This window comes from Engraulis encrasicolus, chromosome 22, assembly GCF_034702125.1.
Source record: "Engraulis encrasicolus isolate BLACKSEA-1 chromosome 22, IST_EnEncr_1.0, whole genome shotgun sequence".
Lineage (NCBI taxonomy): Eukaryota > Metazoa > Chordata > Actinopteri > Clupeiformes > Engraulidae > Engraulis > Engraulis encrasicolus.
In genome coordinates this window covers 15,041,783-15,061,555 of record NC_085878.1, presented here as the reverse complement: position 1 = coordinate 15,061,555, position 19,773 = coordinate 15,041,783, and the positions used below count along the sequence as shown (strand labels likewise).

The 19,773-nt window shown below is 47.6% G+C and overlaps 1 protein-coding gene across 1 annotated transcript in view; it reads right to left on the bottom strand.

Moving 5' to 3' along the window:
* The window catches only part of ankrd11 (ankyrin repeat domain 11), a 144,080-nt gene that overhangs the window by 115,882 nt on the left and 8,425 nt on the right, over positions 1-19,773 (bottom strand). The window contains exon 2 of the mRNA XM_063188699.1: positions 1,077-1,158. The gene's annotated coding sequence lies outside the window, so the exon portion shown is untranslated. The remainder of the gene's footprint in view (positions 1-1,076; positions 1,159-19,773) is intronic.

Here is a 19,773-nt window from a genome sequence, read left to right as displayed (position 1 = left end):
TCTTCTAGCAGGTACACGCACGCACGCACGCGCACACGCACGCACGCACGCACGCACACACACGCGCACGCACGCACGCACGCACGCACGCACGCACGTTGAGAGCAACACAGACACAAGCCTGGAACAAAAGGACAGGAAGGCAGGGCCCGGGCATGCACTGGCCTAAGCCCCGCTCTTTAATGCATGCATACCAGAGCCCAGAGAACAGGCTTTGGAGCGGCCTGTTAGTACTAGCACACAGCCACCGTCAGCCACTTTAAAGTCCTCTCTCTCCCTCTCTCCCCTCATCGCCCTCTCTCTCCCCTCATCACCCTCTCTCTCCCCTCATCTCCCTCTCTCTCCCCTCATCTCCCTCTCCCGTCCATCGCTATGTTTCTCGATTACGACTCTGCATTACTTCTTCCTCGCTCACCCAAAACACCCAAATGAAGGGCATGAACACACAATCAAGACTGCACCTTTTGATGGCAAATGCGGAGAAAAAAAAGACAGTTGTGACAGACATCACAAACAGGAAATCCATGTTATGACTGCAACACTGGGTGGGGAGAGGGGGGAGGGGGTGGGGCAGCAACGCTGCAGACAAACAAAGATTAAAAGAAAAACAGACAGCAGAGAAAGGGAGGGAGGTTTTGAGGGACAAAATAGACTACACAAAAGTCGACCCGGTAGAACAGGCAGACAGGTTTGCCTTGGCACTGCAGCTCTGACAAGAGAGACAGCATTCCTGCCACCCACACACACGTACGCACACCCCATTTAGTAAGTGCTGTAGATCGGTGGGAAATTCAATGCACCTACCCAAACACCACAGACAACCTACAGTCACAACCTACGGCTGATGAAATAAACGAGGACCAGAAACTAACAACTCAGAACTACTGTTTCAAGAACAACAAATCGGCAGTCAACAGATGGTATGACACGTCAACATGCAAAACTAGACACAACAAGAATCTGAGGCCCACACACAAACGATAACATAGAACCTTGGAAGTACTTGCAGTGCCGCTACTGCAGCTAACCTTGGTGCAGACGCTACGGCCCTGAAACAGGAGATTTTGAATATTTACCGATTCCATGGTCGTCTTCAGGGGGGGAAAGGTTAAAATCCAGATAAAATCACTCGACTGCAGAGGTGAAGTCCAAGGAATCCTGCAAGACAAAAAGAGAGAGAGAGAGAGAGAGAGAGAGAGAGAGAGAGAGAGAGAGAGAGAGAGAGAGAGAGAGAGAGAGAGAGAGAGAGAGAGAGAGAGAGAGAGAGAGAGAGAGAGAGAGAGAGAGAGAGAGAGAGAGAGAGAAAAGAGAGGGGGGATTAGTTTGCTCCCAGATTCTGGAATTTCATATTTCTAAAAAGTAATCTGGCGTAAGGGATCATTTTCCTCTATTGATATAGTTGGAGTAGGAGCACAGTCTTGGCTGCTTAGCCAGCTAACTCTCCTGCTCCCTCTTCCCAGCTTGTATGGCTGCTGGCTTAGAGCTAGCCAAGCAAAGCAGGCAACACAGCAAGAACAGGCCTCTTGAAATGCTAAGCTAAAGCTACCTCAAACTACTCACGACAACCCCCTTCAATTTTACTCCCGCTAGCATTTTTTTTTCCCAGAGGCAACCCCCACCTGGGTCGAAAAGGGGTGCCTACATCAACACAGTTGGTTTTTCCAAGAGTTAATGGCAGGGTTTTTTTTATCAGGGTCCTTGAGAGCCAACTGGAGGCATTCAAGTTTAGATATCCACAGCTGGGACGCGCTTTCCACATTCCTGTTGATCTCTCTCTCTCTCTCAGCCCCTACTTCTCCTGTGCCCCGTGAGAGCACTTTCTTATCCTGTTGCAAGCGGTGGTCTCCACCAGAAAAACAACACAGAATAACACATGAGCAAAGCAAACCTGATGCGTCTCCCAAAACACCTGGCAGGCCTTGTGGCCAGCAGGCGAAAGAATGGAGTTGGCCCTACATGCCTCGCCCGCTAGCTAGTATCAACTTTTACCTGACCTAGAGGAAATGAATTGGAGCAAATTTAAACACTGAATAATTAACAGCAAATTGATCCTTTATTTAACTGGGATGCTTTACTCAATTTTGTTGCCCTGCATGGCTTTCCCCCTCCTGTGCTGTGCCGCCTGATTAGCTCATTGAAGAGTCTCAAGGAACTCGAGGGCTCCTTAGATGACTTGCAGACGTCAGTGCTGTTACGGCACTCCGAGAGCCGCTGGGGCCGGTCTAGCGGGATCAACTTTGTTATTCCGCCGGTGATGAATAACATGCTCTCAGGATGGCTTGAGATTTTCATGTGAGGTTCACATTAAAAGGCCATCTGCAGCCTAGCGCCCTTGAGAGGGTAAAATAATGCGTTTGCCACAGGAATCTCATTGCTTAAAACAAAACTTCAGACGAGGGATTTGTACTAGTATCTCGCATGTCTGGACCTTCAGAGCGCCGTCAACACTTGGGGGTTCAAAGGTTCCGCTCTCTGGTGCGGCCAGCTAATGGCTAGTGTCTGACAAATCGCTAAGTCCGGTGGTGTTGGCGTGTCTGGGAGGATCAGGGAGCCTGTATGGGTCTCCCAGCAGGGAATGCACCAGATTGGACTAATCCAGTATAGAGAGCCACTGGCCTCCTAATGGGACTTGAAAACAGCCCTATAATCTTACTGAGAAAATCCCTGACCACACAGAGTGCATGCCTTGCTGGCATGGGCACACACAAGTAAACATCCCTCCCCCCAGCATAGCCTACACACATACTCACAACCAGGAGGATGGCAGTCTACTTTGTTAGCCAGAAGTACAGTAGTCAGTTATAAAATTAGGATAAATATCAACACTGTTCAGAAATTTTGAATTTCCAAGTGCATTTGCAAACAACATGACCACCAAATTAAACAATAGTACATATTTAAACAGCTTTCAACACCATGAGAAGTATGATAAATAGCCCATTATCTCCGTCGGAACCTTGTCTGCCTAGCAAGAAAGGTTTCTATGCTCTGGTGACCTTAAAAGGAGAAGCTTGGTGTTGGAAAGCAGCAGCTCTTTTGGAATAGGCCTGCAGTTGCAGCACTTGTGAGGCATCTCATCCCTCTGACCTGCGCAAGAGAGAGAGAGAGGATAGGATACCCTCATGACATGTCATGGCTCAGAGTTGAACTGTGGACAAGGATTCCTGGCCGAAGCGGAGCAAGCTCAGGGGCAAAATATACTGTTCCCAAAAACAACCTGAGAGGGACAGGATGAGTCATACGGGCCACTGGCCCGGGCGTCACCAAAACCAACACGCAGACTTTTCCAGTGCAAACCCCCGTACAGGAACAAGCACGCATGCATGCTTTGGGGTGGCCAGGTCAAGACGTTGCACGGCACGACATCCCACAAGCATATACACACACACAGACACACACGCACACACACACAACTCTCTTTAAAAATCAAAGCCAACTGCGAGTTGCAATTTACTGCTTGATGACCAAAAGCCAGACAGGCGCAATGAGACGGGCCCTCTTCTCCCCAGCTCGTCAGAGGGAGACTGTTTGGACGGCCTGGGCTGTTGTTGACTTGTACATTTACGATGTGGGGAAATGGGCACCAAACTGCACCTTAAATCACGCCACCACATCACAGGCAAGAGTGGTAGCGAAGCAGCAAAATGTCTGAGGACGCAGGAAAGGCTCTTTGCCTTTGCTTACATGTTGGGAAGCATTGCTGTAACAATTTACCTTCATAAATTACACCGCCTCGTTTCTCTGGTCTTCTAATGGAAACAAGCGGAACACCAACAAAAAGTGGTAGCCCATGTTTCAGAGGGCAGCTAAAAAATTACATCCAGACCAACAGCATTGAAACACACAGGAGGATTGCAAGTTAACAGCAACTAGGGCCACTTGTCGCCACATACGCATTTGGCTGAATAAAAAACAAATGATATATGTCTATCTTGCACATTTGCAGAAGGGTTAGCCTAGTGTTCTTAAGGACATGGGGCCAGCAAGGTAGGCAGCCCAGGAAGGTAGTAGAGGTAGACTATGTGGGCTCTAGTGACTGAGGTGTTTACTGCACTAAGCTGAGTGTGTGTGTTTGCGTGTGAGGGGTGTGGGGGGATGGGATTCTAACAGGCTCATTTGTGCATAGCCATCTACAATAATGAGGTTTGACTCAGCACACAAGTCTGAAAGAAGCAACAGCACGCAAGCAGAACAGATTACAGAAAGCAGGCTCATCATTTCAGCAAAATAATGTACAGACAGACAGACAGACTCAAGGCAAGTCACGGCTGATAAGTGATTTGAGCTAAAAACACCGCCTGAACCAACATGTTTGTGCACTCAGATTGCCTCGTTTATTAGCAACAACTTGCATCTCCAAAACGGCATCACGCATCATTCGGATGACAGACTACAATCCACCTAGAGGACGGCAGACTGACAGGAAAGGACAGGAGAGGCGTACAAAGCAATCCCAAAAAGAAAGATGAAAGTGACCTATTCCTATTTTCCACTCCTGAGTCTAGGGCTATTGAGTTACAACTGACATGATGCATGAGCTGCATTCTCGGCGTGAGGCGTGCTGCAGTGAGGGGTTTGGGCCAAGAAGTCAAGGCCAGAGCGGAGGGCTACAGCAGTCCAGGCCACTATCGGACGAGCCCAAAGACGTGGCCGACGGCCACAATCCTCTTCCCAGATGCTGGGCCAGGGTTCATTCAAACTGGGGCCATCTCCAAACATAAGACTTTGATGCAGGGAAAATGCCGATTTCAAAGTCAACATGCACAATGCTGTCCAGGTGTGCTTGTGTATGAGTGGCGACATCTGAGGTCATTGGCTTCGTATATCAAAATGGTGAGACTAGTTTCAAATACATTCTTTAGGCACATGATAGTTTTGCAAAACAATAATAAATGAAGTATGCATTGAGTGCCCCCACCATGACTAAACACACAATGTACCAAAAGCAGAGGAGCCGATTCTCACAGCAAGTTCATCAAAGAGTTTCATCTGAATAACCACACTGCAAAAACTCAATGAGTAGCCTTATACTTTAGCCATGTGCACACTGACGAATGCACACCAGCCCCTATGACTAGGACAACAGAACAGACCCAATCAATTGTGATGATGCAATTGACAGATTAAGCATACAGCATTGCACACCCCACACCTCTGGACTTCATCTTTTCAGTTCTCCACCAGTCCTGGTGCTTGGTAACAGAGACTGCTTTTAGTCCCTGCTTTTGGCGAGACTCCAAACGGCTAGAGCCGACTGTAGAAATGTGGCCTGACAGATCACTGATATAGCAGAAAAACAACTTGCCTATTGGAGCCATATCAGCTAAACGTCTCCTTTCTGTTGTCATGTTAACTAGCTATGTTAGTTAACAGTGTTTTGAAAGCCGTTGATAATTATGTTGATAACCGCTATGCATGCCTACATCTTCAGAATTAATTCATGGTCGTTTCAACGTAAACCATTTAATTTACACACGATAGTACTGCATCAACTGAGATGGAAAACAATACAATAAAAGCGATACCGCACCATTTCTGGAAATAAAGTTATTTCACCCTCAAGTTAAATAACAAGTTTTACCTTTCTCCAGTACTTCCATCTGTTCTACGAGTTTGGCAACGCAGATTAGCCCTATGATCCCACAAGATTCAATAACAATATCAACAGACTAGGAGAACTGCAGGAAGGCCTGGTAAAAGGTAAAACACTATAATTTCACTGCATGGTGGGAGGTGTAAAATGAGCTTATGAGAAATGGTGCAGTATCACTTTAAAGCAGGTGAATTTGGGTAAAGGAGAGTAGGGTAAAGTCATGCTGGCACCAGAGTTAAAAAGTGCCATATGTGAGCTCACCAGTGGCCGGACTTCCCACATCCACACAGGTACGTCCACATATGTACAAGCACACACACAGTCTGTCGTGCTCAAACTGGCATGGAGCCACAAACTGCCAATGAAGAGACTTTATTCACATTTTTAATCGTTTGTGAAAAGTCAAGACTCAAGCATTCATTAGATTCTCCAATTCACACAGTCCCTACCATCAATGATAGGTCTACGAAGGGTTGTAGTGTCAGGTGTGCACAGTGTCCCACTGCATTGATATTTTAAATAAAACATAATGGCTTTCTGCCAATGGTTCCTCATCACTGTACATTTCAGTTATTTTGGCCATATAGAAGAATAGAATTTGAAATGCACTACTGCCAAAATTATATTGAGAAAAAAACAAACTTGGCCAACAGGTTCTCACCAAAGTCATGTGTCCCTCATGTTTGTCAGCAAAACCCTGACTGCGAAAACACGAAGGGGAGCACACAGCGACTGTATGCAGTTATGGCCTATGCATCCATGGTCTATTTGGTCTGGTGCTAATGTGGCCGAATGGAGACATAAAGGGAACAGAGGGGCCGGCTGGTGGATGTTGTTTCAGGGCAAGCAGGCCTGTATAGACTAATGTGTGGTGTGTGTGTGCGTGTGTGTGTGTACTTGTGTCTGCGGCTGCAGTAGCACCCATAGCTTTTGTGCAGGTTCGGGGGCATCGGCCACTATGTGGGGCATCGACGGGCAGGCATTGTGGGATTAAGAGACCAGCGCTGTGGGGAGGAGACCAGCGCTCTAATGCTCGCCTGAGGGCACAGCCATCCTTTATACCGCCTCCCGCTCGCTCTCCCTTGCCCACTCCATTTCTCTCCCCTCTTTTTTTTTTGCTCGTCCACTCCACCAATCCCTCTCCCTTTCTTTCTATCCGGCTCTCCCTCCCTCTCTTTCCATGGCTCCCCAGGGCAGTAGATTGCAGGAAGCGCCACAATTTCCACCATACAGCAGCCAGCTCCAGTTATCTGGGAAATCAGGCCGCTGGAGTAGGAGATGGAGCCGCCATCGCACCGCACAACACCCCACTCCATCACCCCATACTGCACCCCACCGCACCACACAGTACCCCACCTTCCCATACTCCACTCCACCCCACCGCGTAGCACCCCACTCCACCATCACACCACACCGCACCCCAACACACACCCCACTCCACCACCCTATACTCCACCCCACCGATGGAGCCGCCACCGCACCGCACCGCACAACACCCCACTCCATCACCCGATACTGCACCCCACCGCACCACACAGTACCCCACCTCCCCATACTGCACTCCACCCCACCACACTGCGTAGCACCCCACTCCACCATCACACCACACCGCACCCCAACACACACCCCACTCCACCGCGTAGCACCCCACTCCACACTGCAGCCCACCACTCCCTGCCTGCTGCACCCCATGACTGCCCCCCTTTCTCTTGCCCACACCCCTCTCCTCATTTGTCTCTCGCACACTTAGCCTCCTTTTCATCATGCATATATGCACCAGCTCTCTCTTTTCCAACCCTGTCGGTCTCCAGCTCACACGAGCACGACAATAACAGTAGAATGGCTCTCTCTACCTGTAAGCACACACAGTCAACAACCACAGCCGCAAAAACAGAACATTAAAGCAGCAAATGTCCAACTTACTAGCGTAGGAAATTGTGTCATGTTTTTGGTTAGGGCTTGGTCAAGCTTTCAAATTATGTCAACACCTTTGCGGCAAAAAACAAACGCTCAGCAGAGGTGTATGCAAACACACAAACATACGCGCACACACACACACGCACACTCTCTCACACACACACACACACACACACACACACACACACACAGAGAACGAGCGAGAACAAGCGAGAGAAAAACAAGTGGCTATGAGGCAGTGGCTTCGTGTGACAGAAACCAGAGTCCAGCCTGCTGCATTTCAAGCATCAAGTATCAGGACCAGCAGAGCCTGCATGGATAGCAGAAGCGACAGCAGCAGCAGCAGCGCTGCTAGCAATAGCAATAGCAGTGACGCTCAGCTCAGGCTTATTGTAATATCTTACTGAAGCAAATTCTATTCAGCCATCCAATCTGCTCAGCACACCAGAGAGCAACCTGACACTGGGCAGGGAACCGTGTGTGTGTGTGTGCGTGTGTGTGTGCGTGTGTGTGTGCGTGTGTGTGTGTGTGTGTGTGTGTGCGTGTGTGTGTGCGTGTGTGTGTGCGTGTGTGTGATGTGTGGGGGAGAGAGAGACAGGGGAGAGAGAGACAGGCGAGAGCAGACGATACAGGAGAGCTATCTGCTGCTGGTTTGCTCGCTGCTCCTCTTCAAAAACATCTACATTATTGATCAGACTGCCTTCTGCAGCATGCATGCCAAGCCTGAGCACATCGCACTCAAGCATATTAAAAATGGCCCTAGTACAGAGCCAGGGGGCACTCCATACACCGAGTGGCTACAATATCTCAGCTATACTGCCACTGTCCAAAGAACCATCTCTGCAATGCAATGTGCACAGAGAGAGAGAGAGAGAGAGAGAGAGAGAGAGAGAGAGAGAGAGAGAGAGAGAGAGAGAGAGAGAGAGAGAGAGAGAGAGAGAGAGAGAGAGAGAGAGAGAGAGAGAGAGAGAGAGAGAAATACAAACGGTGGACAAGTATTTATTTAATGTTCTTGTAGCTAGAAAATAGCAACAGCAATCCATGCAGCACAAAAACAAAAACGGCTCTATAGCTTGCATAAGACCCACGATGGGGCCGAAAACCCAGCAACCTGGTCCGTCTGAGCGGCAGATTCAATCCCAAGCCTGGGATATAGATGGGTGCAGATGGTACAAGCATTAGCCCGGGTGGCAGGGCCAGATCAGGCGTCTGCAGCACGCCACCACATGCCCCCCCAACCCCCTGCCAGGCCCTCAGAGAGAGAAGGGGGAGGGGACCGAGGCAGACACAGCATCAGCACAGGGCCACTGCAGGACAAGAGCTGTCCATCTGGACACTGCAGAGCACACAGCACAGAGTGCAAAAGAATGGCACGAGAGAGAGAGAGATAGAGAGAGAGAGAGAGAGAGAGAGAGAGAGAGAGAGAGAGAGAGAGAGAGAGAGAGAGAAGGGTGGGGGAGGGGAGAGCAAAAGCCATGAAGCAGAGGGGCTGAGCCACACAAAAGTAGGCAAGGGAGGGGCGAAGGGAGGAGGAGGAGGGCGGGGGGAATGGAGTAAACACTGTTGACAGGAAAATAGGAAAGAGGGGAAAAACAAAGTCGCAGATAAGCCTGAATGGAAGGGTAGAAAAAAAGTTCTCTTTAAAAAAAAGAGCTAGGGGGATGGGGAGGGACGGTTACAGATGGTGCGTAAAAGAAGCTCAGAGAAGGGAGAGAGATATGAAGAGCTAGGGGCTCTGGCTTTGCATTGAGAATCTGCACCAGCCCTGACACAGTTAGCAGCAGCAGTGCTGTTTGCTCAACAGCATGGCCGTTCTGCCGAGCTCCTGCTCTCCAAACACCAACACTACTGTTGCCAAGGTAACCAGCTCTCTCTGGGCGGCTCTGCAAAGGAGGAGGGGAGGGGAGGAGGGGAGAAAAGCAACATTCCAAGAAATTCAAACATTGGCCTTAATCTGAGACGAGTGTCTCGTTAACAACTGCTTTTCTTGCAGAGGAACCGGCCAGATAAGCCGCAGCAGCTACCACTGGGTCTCTTCCATGAGGCTACAGCACAAACAAAACCACTTCAAAAGAATATAGTATGCAAATAATATCCCACTATATCATTTCGCAGCATCCAAGTCAATTTTGTCTTGCTGTCAGACATCACAGTGACACCATCATATATAAAAACAAACACCACGGAGAGAGCGGTGCATCAATGCAAATGCAATAACCAAAGCCAAAAATCATGCACCAGCAAATCTCAACATTTAAAACGACTGTGTGCACTGGTGCATTGCAGTGCTGTGCATAGCCAACACGTGTAAAATACAAGAGGTATCATCTCATCATGTCATGCTTGCTGATAAACCTAGTACAACATTCTAGTTCAGTACTATTTTCTATCTTGCACAATACAGACATTATATTAGTTTGCCAAGCTTCTGTGCAGTCCCATTTCGCAAAACAGACCCTGACAACAAGAGAAAATGTATTCCGTTGTTTGAGGTGCACACAGGAATTGTGTCTGTTCATTTTCAGACTAGTCCATGAAATACAGATATTGAGTGCGTCTTAGAATGGTGTACATAGAATGTTCGATGCACCTGAAGACATTACCTAATAAGGGTGCGCAAACATTAATGCGGGGCACGGTCGGTCGTTATACAGAACACGCTGTAATACTGCAGTCCTTGAGGGAGAAAAGAAACGAGCTCACTTCAAGCAGTGTGGCTAGGCTTCCTCGAATTGCTATTGACATGATTCGCGAGCTTGCATTTGGACCATAATACATTCACACTGGCCATGAAATATAATCGCACAATTGGATGACCTCAGGCAGGCACAGCGGCAGACATTTGTGCAGCACCAAGGACTTTGCGTGGGCACACAGGCGTACATTTCAGCCTGACTATCGGGCTCCTTTGTAAGGGGAGAATGTTAGCCGACAACGCTAGCTGGGAAAGCGGGCAGGATTATCACCAGGGAGGGAAAAAGAAGAAGAAGGAAAATATAAAACACCTGAGTCACACATACACGTAGGGGTGAACCGGCCCCTGCACCCATCCCCCAACCGTCCAACCGCTGCCAACCAACCCCCTCTCCCTTTTCTCTGTCTCTCGCACACTTAAGATTCTGGGATGAGCAGGACTGCAGAGGCCTGGAGTGGTGCATCGCCACGGCCATCGAATGCAGACCAGAGAGGAGAGAGAAAAGAAGAAAGAGGAGCAGGAGGGTGAAGGGAGAGGAAGGGAGGGAGGAAAATAATAGAGTATTGAGTATTGATGAGAGGCACAAGACAGGGAGCAGGCAGCGAGCACAAGCAAGCTACAGTATGACAACAAGAGTGCTATGCGGGAGAAAAACAACCTCACCGTTGCTAATAAATAAGATACGATAACAAGCTACAGCAATTAATAACATGGAGGAGTTTAAGCTTAAAATACCAAGGGACCTAATAACATTCAAAATGGGGAAAAGGGGATGAAATGGGATCTAGACAAATAAGGTTTACGAGCTAAAAACTACCGTGACTGCCTAAGCCTACTGCATCTGAATTGGACACATTTGTCTCCAAACAGGAGGGCCATTCATTCAGCTACTCGATAAAATAAAATAAAAAATAAAAAACACCTGTCTGATCGTCAAGCATTGTGTTTACCACTCTTCCGTTGCCATGGTAACGCACGCATGCAGGCATAAGTTTTCCACGGCAATGATGGCACGAGTGCCAGAGGGGGGGCGGCTGATCATCGAGAGTGCTCTAGCAAGCAAACACATTACAAAGCCGCGTGCACGACAACCAAGCCATTTGCCATCCGGAGACGCTGCCAAGACACAAACCACCTGAACCTTCTGCAATTTGACGGCCAGTACCATCTCTCTGAAACTGGAATAGAAAAAACAGACCCTAACCCTAGGTGGAGGTTGGAAGATAGGCATGCTGTAAAGAGAGGGAAGAATAATAAAGACGACAAACTAGAGATGGTACTTCTGCTTCACCATGCATGCCTGCGAAGGGAAACGAAAAGGATTTTCAACCAAGCCCGTCACATACAAGCCTACACATAACTGCAAAGGGAAACGCAAGGGACTTTCAACTAAGCTGGTCACACACAAACCTACAGACTAAAGGTTGGTGCTGTCAGCCTCCAGGTGTGTGTGTGTGTGTAAGTGAAAGTGTAGCCTATAAAAAGCTGGTCTTCTTTTAATCATTAAAGAGGAAGATCCCCTGTCCTCACCCCGGGCCTTAGGTGTCAGCCTCAATCCCCGCTAGTGTCTTGGAAGCGAGAGCCACCTAGCCCCCCAGAGTGTCAGCCCACCTAGCACGCCCACCACCACTACCACCACCAGAACCACCCCTTGCTCCCCAGTCTCATGTCCACACCGCATCACGCAGCCACCCTTAGCCCTCTCCTGCCACCACCACCACCACCAGCGTTTCTCATTTGCTGCCCATCGGAAAGCTGTCGGGCTCAGGAGAAGCACATCTGCATGAGTTAAGGGGCCAGAGCAGAATTACAGTCCAGTCAATAACACAGAGGAGGTGGACAGGGGGTAAGGGGAAGGGGTAAAGCGGAGGAGATGAGGCTTGGAAAAGGAGTGGTCGAGAGAGTGGGGCAGCGTGTGTGTGTGTGTGTGTGTGTGTGTGTGTGTGTGTGTGTGTGTGTGTGTGTGTGTGTGTGTGTGTGTGTGTGTGTGTGTGTGTGTGTGTGTGTGTGTGTGTACGTGTGTGTACGTGCACAGAAGAAGGCCTCTGCTCTGAGCAGCCGACATCAAAAAAGGAAAAAATAAAAACAAGAAAGAGGGAAGCTTTTTTTGTTTTTCTTCTACCAGCAGCTGACTACACAAGCCACGCCATCATTTTGGGCTCGGCACCAAACTCTCTCGTGTCAGAGCAGAAAGGGGGCCCCAAAAATATACCCCGACAAAAAAACTACTGATGCGCACCACGGCCAAAAGACAGACAGTTTCTTTTAAACCCGAGCCCCCCTTCCATCACGGTCCCTTAAAATAGGACTCTCTCTCGTCTCTCGCCACACTGCCAGTCCAGGCCCAGCCATCTCCCATCCCCTCAGGCTGCGGCCAGCCGCTAAGAGAAGCACAGTGTTTCCTGCGTTTCCTCTGCCCTCCATTTCCTCCTCGCTGTCTCTCTCTCCCCCTTTTTCCCCTACCTCCCTGGCTGCTTGTCTATCTCTCCGTGTGTGTGTGTGTGTGTGTGTGTGTGTGTGTGTGTGTGTGTGTGTGTGTGTGTGTGTGTGTGTGTGTGTGTGTGTGTGTGTGTGTGTGTGTGTGTGTGTGTGTGTGTGTCACAGATGGACTGGGCTTCCTGCTCGCCGAGTCCGGACATACATCCCTGCAGATGGATGGCAGCCAGCTCTGACAGCACTGTCATTACAGCACTGACAAAACCCTTAATAAGGCCCCCCTGCCTCCCCATGCTTTAACACGCTCTCACACACACACGCTCACACACACATGCACGTACACACACACGTACACTCTCTCCCTGTCTCTTTCTCTCTGGGGCCGCCCATGATACTGTTGTTCCCATGCATATGGATTAATTATACTCCGCTCCGAAACAAGCAATTTATTTTTCTGCTCAACGCGACTGTGGCGACAGTGGGGGGAAAAAAAGAAGAAAAACAAGAAAGGCAGTGTTATGGGCTATTTTTTTCTTATGGGATTACCAGTCTTGTCACTTCACTGAAATGGGAATCATCATCATCCCCTTACGTTTTCTGATTTGTACAAGAGGATGAGACCTGTGTAAGCCCTCGGGAACCGGAACAATCCGTGAATAAAATCATTCAAAGATTCTCCTCAGGCCGGTGTAAAGAAGTGGCATTTTATTCTAAAAAGCTAATCAAAATGCATGTAAGCAAGTTCAGGTCACCACCACCAACAACCCAATCTAAAGGCAAAAAAAAACAACTCAGAAACTTCAAAGTGTGCTCAACTAGAAAAAAATAAATAAAGCAAATATGTGGATGCCACTGAGCCAGTTTCCTATGCTCAATACAAGGTGGCAAGGCTACAGTACTGCTACCACCGTCAAAGGTCACAGAGGCTTAGCTATCCCAGTAGAGCTGTGCTAATAGCCGGAGCAGTCGAGCATGACCAAAGTACAAAATCAACTTCTTGACCAGCTGATGATGGCCGGGTGAGTGTTACTGTCAGGTGCTTGAGTGAGAAACTGACTTAAGGTACTTGTCTAGGCCTCAACCACGCAACATTGAGCGGTGGAATATGTAGCCTACCTGAACAGGAAGCAAAGACTACAACAAGCGAAGGCCGGATAGCACATTCATCAACTATTCATACAAGAGTACCCTGCAGACATACAAATCGTCAGCAAATCGTCTACTTAGCATTCCTACGGCTCTCTTACAAAAAAATACTTACTACTTCATAACCACACGAGGCACATCCTGTACGCTAAACTGGGCTACAATTTCTGCAAACTCACTGCAGTTGTCATTCAGGACACTAAGCATAAACGCCAGTAGTGCTGATCGCTGATAAGACACAAGGCAATGTAGTGGGCCAAATACAGGTCATTCAACAAGGTCTATGGCCACACCTTGGGTAATCATAACCATAACCGTTTTATTTTTCAATAAGCATATGTTTTTAACTTAGTGCATAATATTAAGAACATAAAAGGGGTACGTCCTGTTTATTAATGATCAATTAATTATCTGAATTCATGCAGAAGCCTTTATAGGGAATTAGCCTACCATTAGACTAGCTTGTTCTGTTTAAAGGTGAAAGATTGAAAGGTCGTTTCCTGCTTTTTCTCTCTCTGTTCCAACATTGTTGTCAAGGTATGGAGCATGCTTCCATTGTCTTGGTTCTACATAGAAAAGTGCAGGCAAATAGAAAACAAAATGTAGCATGCAAGTGTAAAATGCAACTGGATAAGATTCTGGTCGGAACATAAATGACACATTTCCTCGTCAATAACCTAGGGTGTCCACTTTAAAAGTCTTATCGAAAAACACAGCCTGCCTGGTGTGATGCAACATCAGCCCTTGCAAAGACAAGAGAAAGAAATGGACATCTAGAGAGGTGCCATCACGGCTATGGCATCTTAAAATACAAAGAAAGGTAGCGAAAATAGTCTCATCTTATTTCGATACTGTCAACGGCCAATCTGTTTCACAATAATGGCTGCACGAGAGAGGGAGCGAGAGAGAGAGAGAGAGAGAGAGAGAGAGAGAGAGAGCAAGGGGAGTAGCGACCGGGTGGTCTCGCAAACAAGCCATTTGCAAAGCTGTGGAAAAGCCTAATGATAGGACTGCAGGGGCTGCTGCCACGCTAGGCCCTCAGAGAAGTGTGTCACAGTGCGAATGTAGCACAAGAGAGGGAAACATCCAAATGGAATGGAAATTGAACAGAGGGAGGGAGCGAGAGAGAGGGAGCGAAAGCAAAAGCGAGAGAGCGAGAGAGAGAGAGGCGATGCGGGGTAGAAAAACCTCTGCAGGGCTTTAGAGAAGCAGACGAGCACAGTAGAGAATGAAACTGAGCCTGCCTGGCATTTTTCCACCCTTTTCTCTTTTTTTGCCTGGAGAGAGAACCAGGTAATTTCATCTGAAATCCATGCATATGTAATCAGGTACGTGTGCTCAGAACACACACACACACACAGTACACACACCTTTTGTATCTTGCTACATGTACCCATTGAACACATGCACTAGGCTGTACTGCAGCAGTCAACATGAAAATTGGAAAATTAAAAGCAGTGCTCTATCTGCAATGAAGGCGCACTTTTCTGACCATGAAAGCTACTGAGCATTTTCCTCGAGCGTATGAATAATGACAAAATAAATTATTGATTTCTCTTGAGGGAGGTGGGGAGAAAATGGCAGTAATGATGAAATGGGTGTCAGTAAATACTCACGCAGCACCAGAAAACCATTCACATTAGCCCCACACGACACAAATAAATACATCAAAAACCGGTCATGCCAATATTAGCGACCTCTAACAGCTAAGTGTATGTGTACAAGGCCCCTTAACGTAACGTCTTCGTAATTTATGCGCGTGTCCCACAGTTCCAGTCTAGACTTACAACATGCATCACATAGGCTGTGTGAAAATGTCCTACTCAAATGACCCTGTGCCATCTTCAGGTTAGCCGCTAGCACATTTATGTGCTAATGCAGTTTATGTAATTAGTGTGTGAGGGGTGACTCAGAGCTACAGAGAGAGAGAGGTGCGTGCTACCTGGAAACAAGCTTAGGAGGGAGGGGGCGGAGGGGGATGAGAGGATGGCTGTTTGCATGTGTGCCATTAGCACGGCCACTCAAAGTGTTACCGCGTGGCCTCATATGCACATGAGTCAGACTGACGAGTCGGAGGGAAACCCAGAGACAAAAGCTAAGCTTAAACTCAAACTGCCCCAACTTCCTCACAACCCCACTTCCTCAGGAACTAGCACGAGGTGCAGAGGTGATGAGAGGTAGAGACGGAGGCAGTTATGGCCAGCTCCCTAGCAGCATCTCATGTCCTATACATAGGGTGTGTATACCTGTATACCCATATTCTTCAGAGGACCCATGTGTAGTAGACCATATCATAGATCATCATTAACACATAAGCTTCATATTGCCCAGAAATGTACCAGTAGGTACAAACAACGGAAACCTAATACTGAATTCTAAAACACATCCCATTATTCTTGGTTGGCTACCAACAAAAGACTGCAACCGAAGCTGGCCTGGAGACTACGTATGGAGTATGGAATGGATAGGAGTCAAGGGGGCCCAAGGAGAGGGGGGTCTGAAGATGTGGGCCTCGTACGAACCTGAGCCCAAACCCACTCCCCATCATCAAAGGCGTGAGAAGGTCCAGAAATACCCACCACACCCCATCCTGTGGTGAATTATTTATGACGTTAACCATCCATAATATACGAGTGGACTACTATAAATAGCTTTTTGGATTTGGCCGGCAGCATCCTGACAGTGCAATGTCAGTCGTGGAGCATGGGACAAGTTCACCGAAGAAGGCCCAATTCATACCCTACGTGTGAGATGGGAAAGGACACGTGTGGAGTGTTTCACACGTTCCACCCATTGATTTTGTAGATTTTGAGATTCATTTACGTACGTCACAGATCGAGACAGTTTGAAAAGAATTGGAAAAAAACACACCACACGTCAACAATGAACAGAGGTATAAAGGCCATGATGGTTAGAACATATGAGCAAAAAATATGCAAAACTGACGAAGCGTAGGTTATGAATAGGGATTTAGGTGAACAATGACCATGGAGGATCCAGCAGCACAGACAGGCAAAAGAACATGGAGAACCACTGCGAGTGCCACCACTTGCGTTTCTCTAGGGGTGAAACGCAAACTCTGGTCTGTCTGCCTTTACCATTACATGAAACTGTGTAGAGAGAGAGAGAGGTTGTGTCTGTGGGGTAAGATTATATTCACAAACTTCAATGACGTGAAACTGTCTTGAATAGTCATGTCTTGAAGTGAGCTGTGAGAAACCTGTATTAAGCCTCCAACTTAGCCAAAAATGATTAAGCTTAAGCCATCGCTTATCCAATCACAGAGCAGCTCAAAAGAAGCAATATGAATGCAGTTGAGTATGACTGGGCGTTTTGATTGAATGTTATCACTGATTGTGAAAAATCACAAGAACCGAATGCAATCATTTGGGACGATATTATAATCAACATGCTCTCAATCTAAGCCTAGTGCTAAGCTTATACAGTGGGAAATGCGGATAAATTCGGGACAGATAAATTGTGGATAATACTGTCAATATTAGGGCTGGGTATTGCAGCTATGTTCCTGTATCGATTCCATTTCGATTCTGAGGGTTTTGAATCGATTTATCACGATTCGATTCAATTCGATTCACAAAGAATCGATTCAATCCGTTCCCTTTTTGGTGCAAGGATTTCCCCCAAAAGATGCTGTTGCCTATTTTTATATAAAAATGTCAAAGGGCTGTGGCTTGACAGTAGTAACAGATTGCTAATGTGTAATAAGTAGGCCTAGGCCTAATTGACTAATACCTACTGGGTATTTTCCATAGACCTAAATGCAACAAAAAGAACAAAAAGAAAAAGAACAAAAAATCGATTTTGTGCCCTGTGAATCGATTATGTGAATTTTAAATGATATCGATCGATTATCGATTGAATCGATTATTTTACCCAGCCCTAGTCAATATATGTTGTTTTCACCCACAAACCATATGCCAGAGTGGCTGCAGACAACACAATGGTTAATACAGGGAAATATAATGCTGCTTTTCCGCATGTAGCCTAGATCAAAAGACTGCCTCTTGCACGTGAGCTCCATCAAAAGGCTGTGCATGCTGGTTCTGCTTAAACTACTTTGTATTTCTGGCTACTAATGACTAAATCGGTAACTGGGGGGGGGGGGGGGAGCGAGAGAGAGAGAGAGAGAGAGAGAGAGAGAGAGAGAGAGATATGACAAATCCTGAGCGTACATAAAAAGGGGGTGGAAATCATCTCCAATTCTGCCCCACATAGATTGGGGGGGGGGGGGGTTGCGTGTCTATAAAAAGCACCTTTTGCTTTTGCAATGTGGAACTGGCGGCGGTGTTAGCAGCCCTCATTACAGGATACGTAGGGGACAAAAGACCATGCAGGCGAGAACATGCATCATGTGCACACACCACACACACAGACAGGACGCTGATACACATCTTCTATTCTCTGGCTTGTCCGAGTATTACACAGCTGCTGTTACACCACTACAAACAAGGAATCAGCTTTGGAATAAAGCAGCATACTGAAAGGAGCTGGTGGAAGGTGGGGGAGGCTATACGCCCCTAATCCTATGTAACTAGCTCTCACAAATCACGCAATTCCTCTCAGCACCCCCCTCCACCTCCGTTTTGATGAAGCCATTACACCTCCCCTCTCTTCAACAGCCTGCATTGCCTTTGAAGTAGGCTAGCATTTAAAATGCACAACTGCAACGGCAGCAAGGTCTTCATGTATTATTTTGCCTCTCTCCACGCGCATACAGAGCTAGCAAATGAACCTGCTCTTGTTTAAAAAAAAAAAAAACACGGCAGTAAATCCAAGCCGCGGCAAGCTAGCCCTTATCTCTCCCGTCGGATCAGCATGGGACAAATTCCATTTGTTGAAGGGAATAAACTACGGTTTGACCCGCTTTTCCACAGCTCAGCAAGACCCTGCGTCGCGCTGCATTCTGGGGCCGTCCGGCTCCTGCTAGGTCCTGGTCACGGGGAAAGAGATAAATATATACGTCTTGACATAATTCTGGACTTGCCAGGATGAACTGTCTTGGGCCTGATTTGTAGTATAGAGTAGGTGTGCAGGGGTGTGTGTGTGTGTGTGTGTGTGTGTGTGTGTGTGTGTGTGTGTGTGTGTGTGCCGGGGTAGGGCACCTGAAGGACAAGCTCCAGCCCCAGGCCTCTGGAGAATCTGGCAGGGGCTTTAAATAGGCTCTGGTGGCAAATGTCTCTCTGTAGCTAGCGCTAGCCACCGCCTCCTCCACCTCTCCTCTACTCCTACTCCAGCTTTAATGCCCCATCGCCACTCTCATTTAGAGTGGAAAATTCTGGCAAGATCTGGGATTGCTTACGTCGGCCAAGAATAGAATCACTCCACATGCTGGCAACTGGACGGGGGTATATGGAAAGTGGATGGATGACAAAGTCCGTCCAAGTTTTATGAGCCCTAGACTAAAACACATACACCTGGCTCCCCAGAGCAGTTAAGAGTCATATCAAATAAGTAAGGCTGTGTTCAAAAAATCGATCCACGATCTAATATCGATTCACGTCCGAAAAATCCGATATCGATCCAAAACTTTGTGGATCGATCTTTTTTTGCGGAGGCCCATCCCTATATTCTCAACCGCGTCGGAAGCTCTCTTCAACATAGCACTCATGCACAAATACACGGGGGCTTTTCCTGACAGTAGTGGCAGTTTTTACTTTCGACTATTCATGGATTTATTTTATGCATAGTGCAACCTTCCCGCGGCCCGCCAGGAGCTACATTACACCGCTTTCGGAAATGCCTGCAGTTGCGTTGCGCAGCATTGTTGTTATTTCGTCTGTCAAAGTTATAATAGCCAGAAGAACTTTGTCTGCATTAACACGGGGCATTTCGTGTGTAACACGCTATAATAGGTTCAAATACATTTCCGAGTAGTGTTATTGACAAAAAACACGAACCCAAAATGCCATGTGATTGAATATCGGCAAACAAACCATTGTGGGCTACACGCACTGGTTCCATTCAT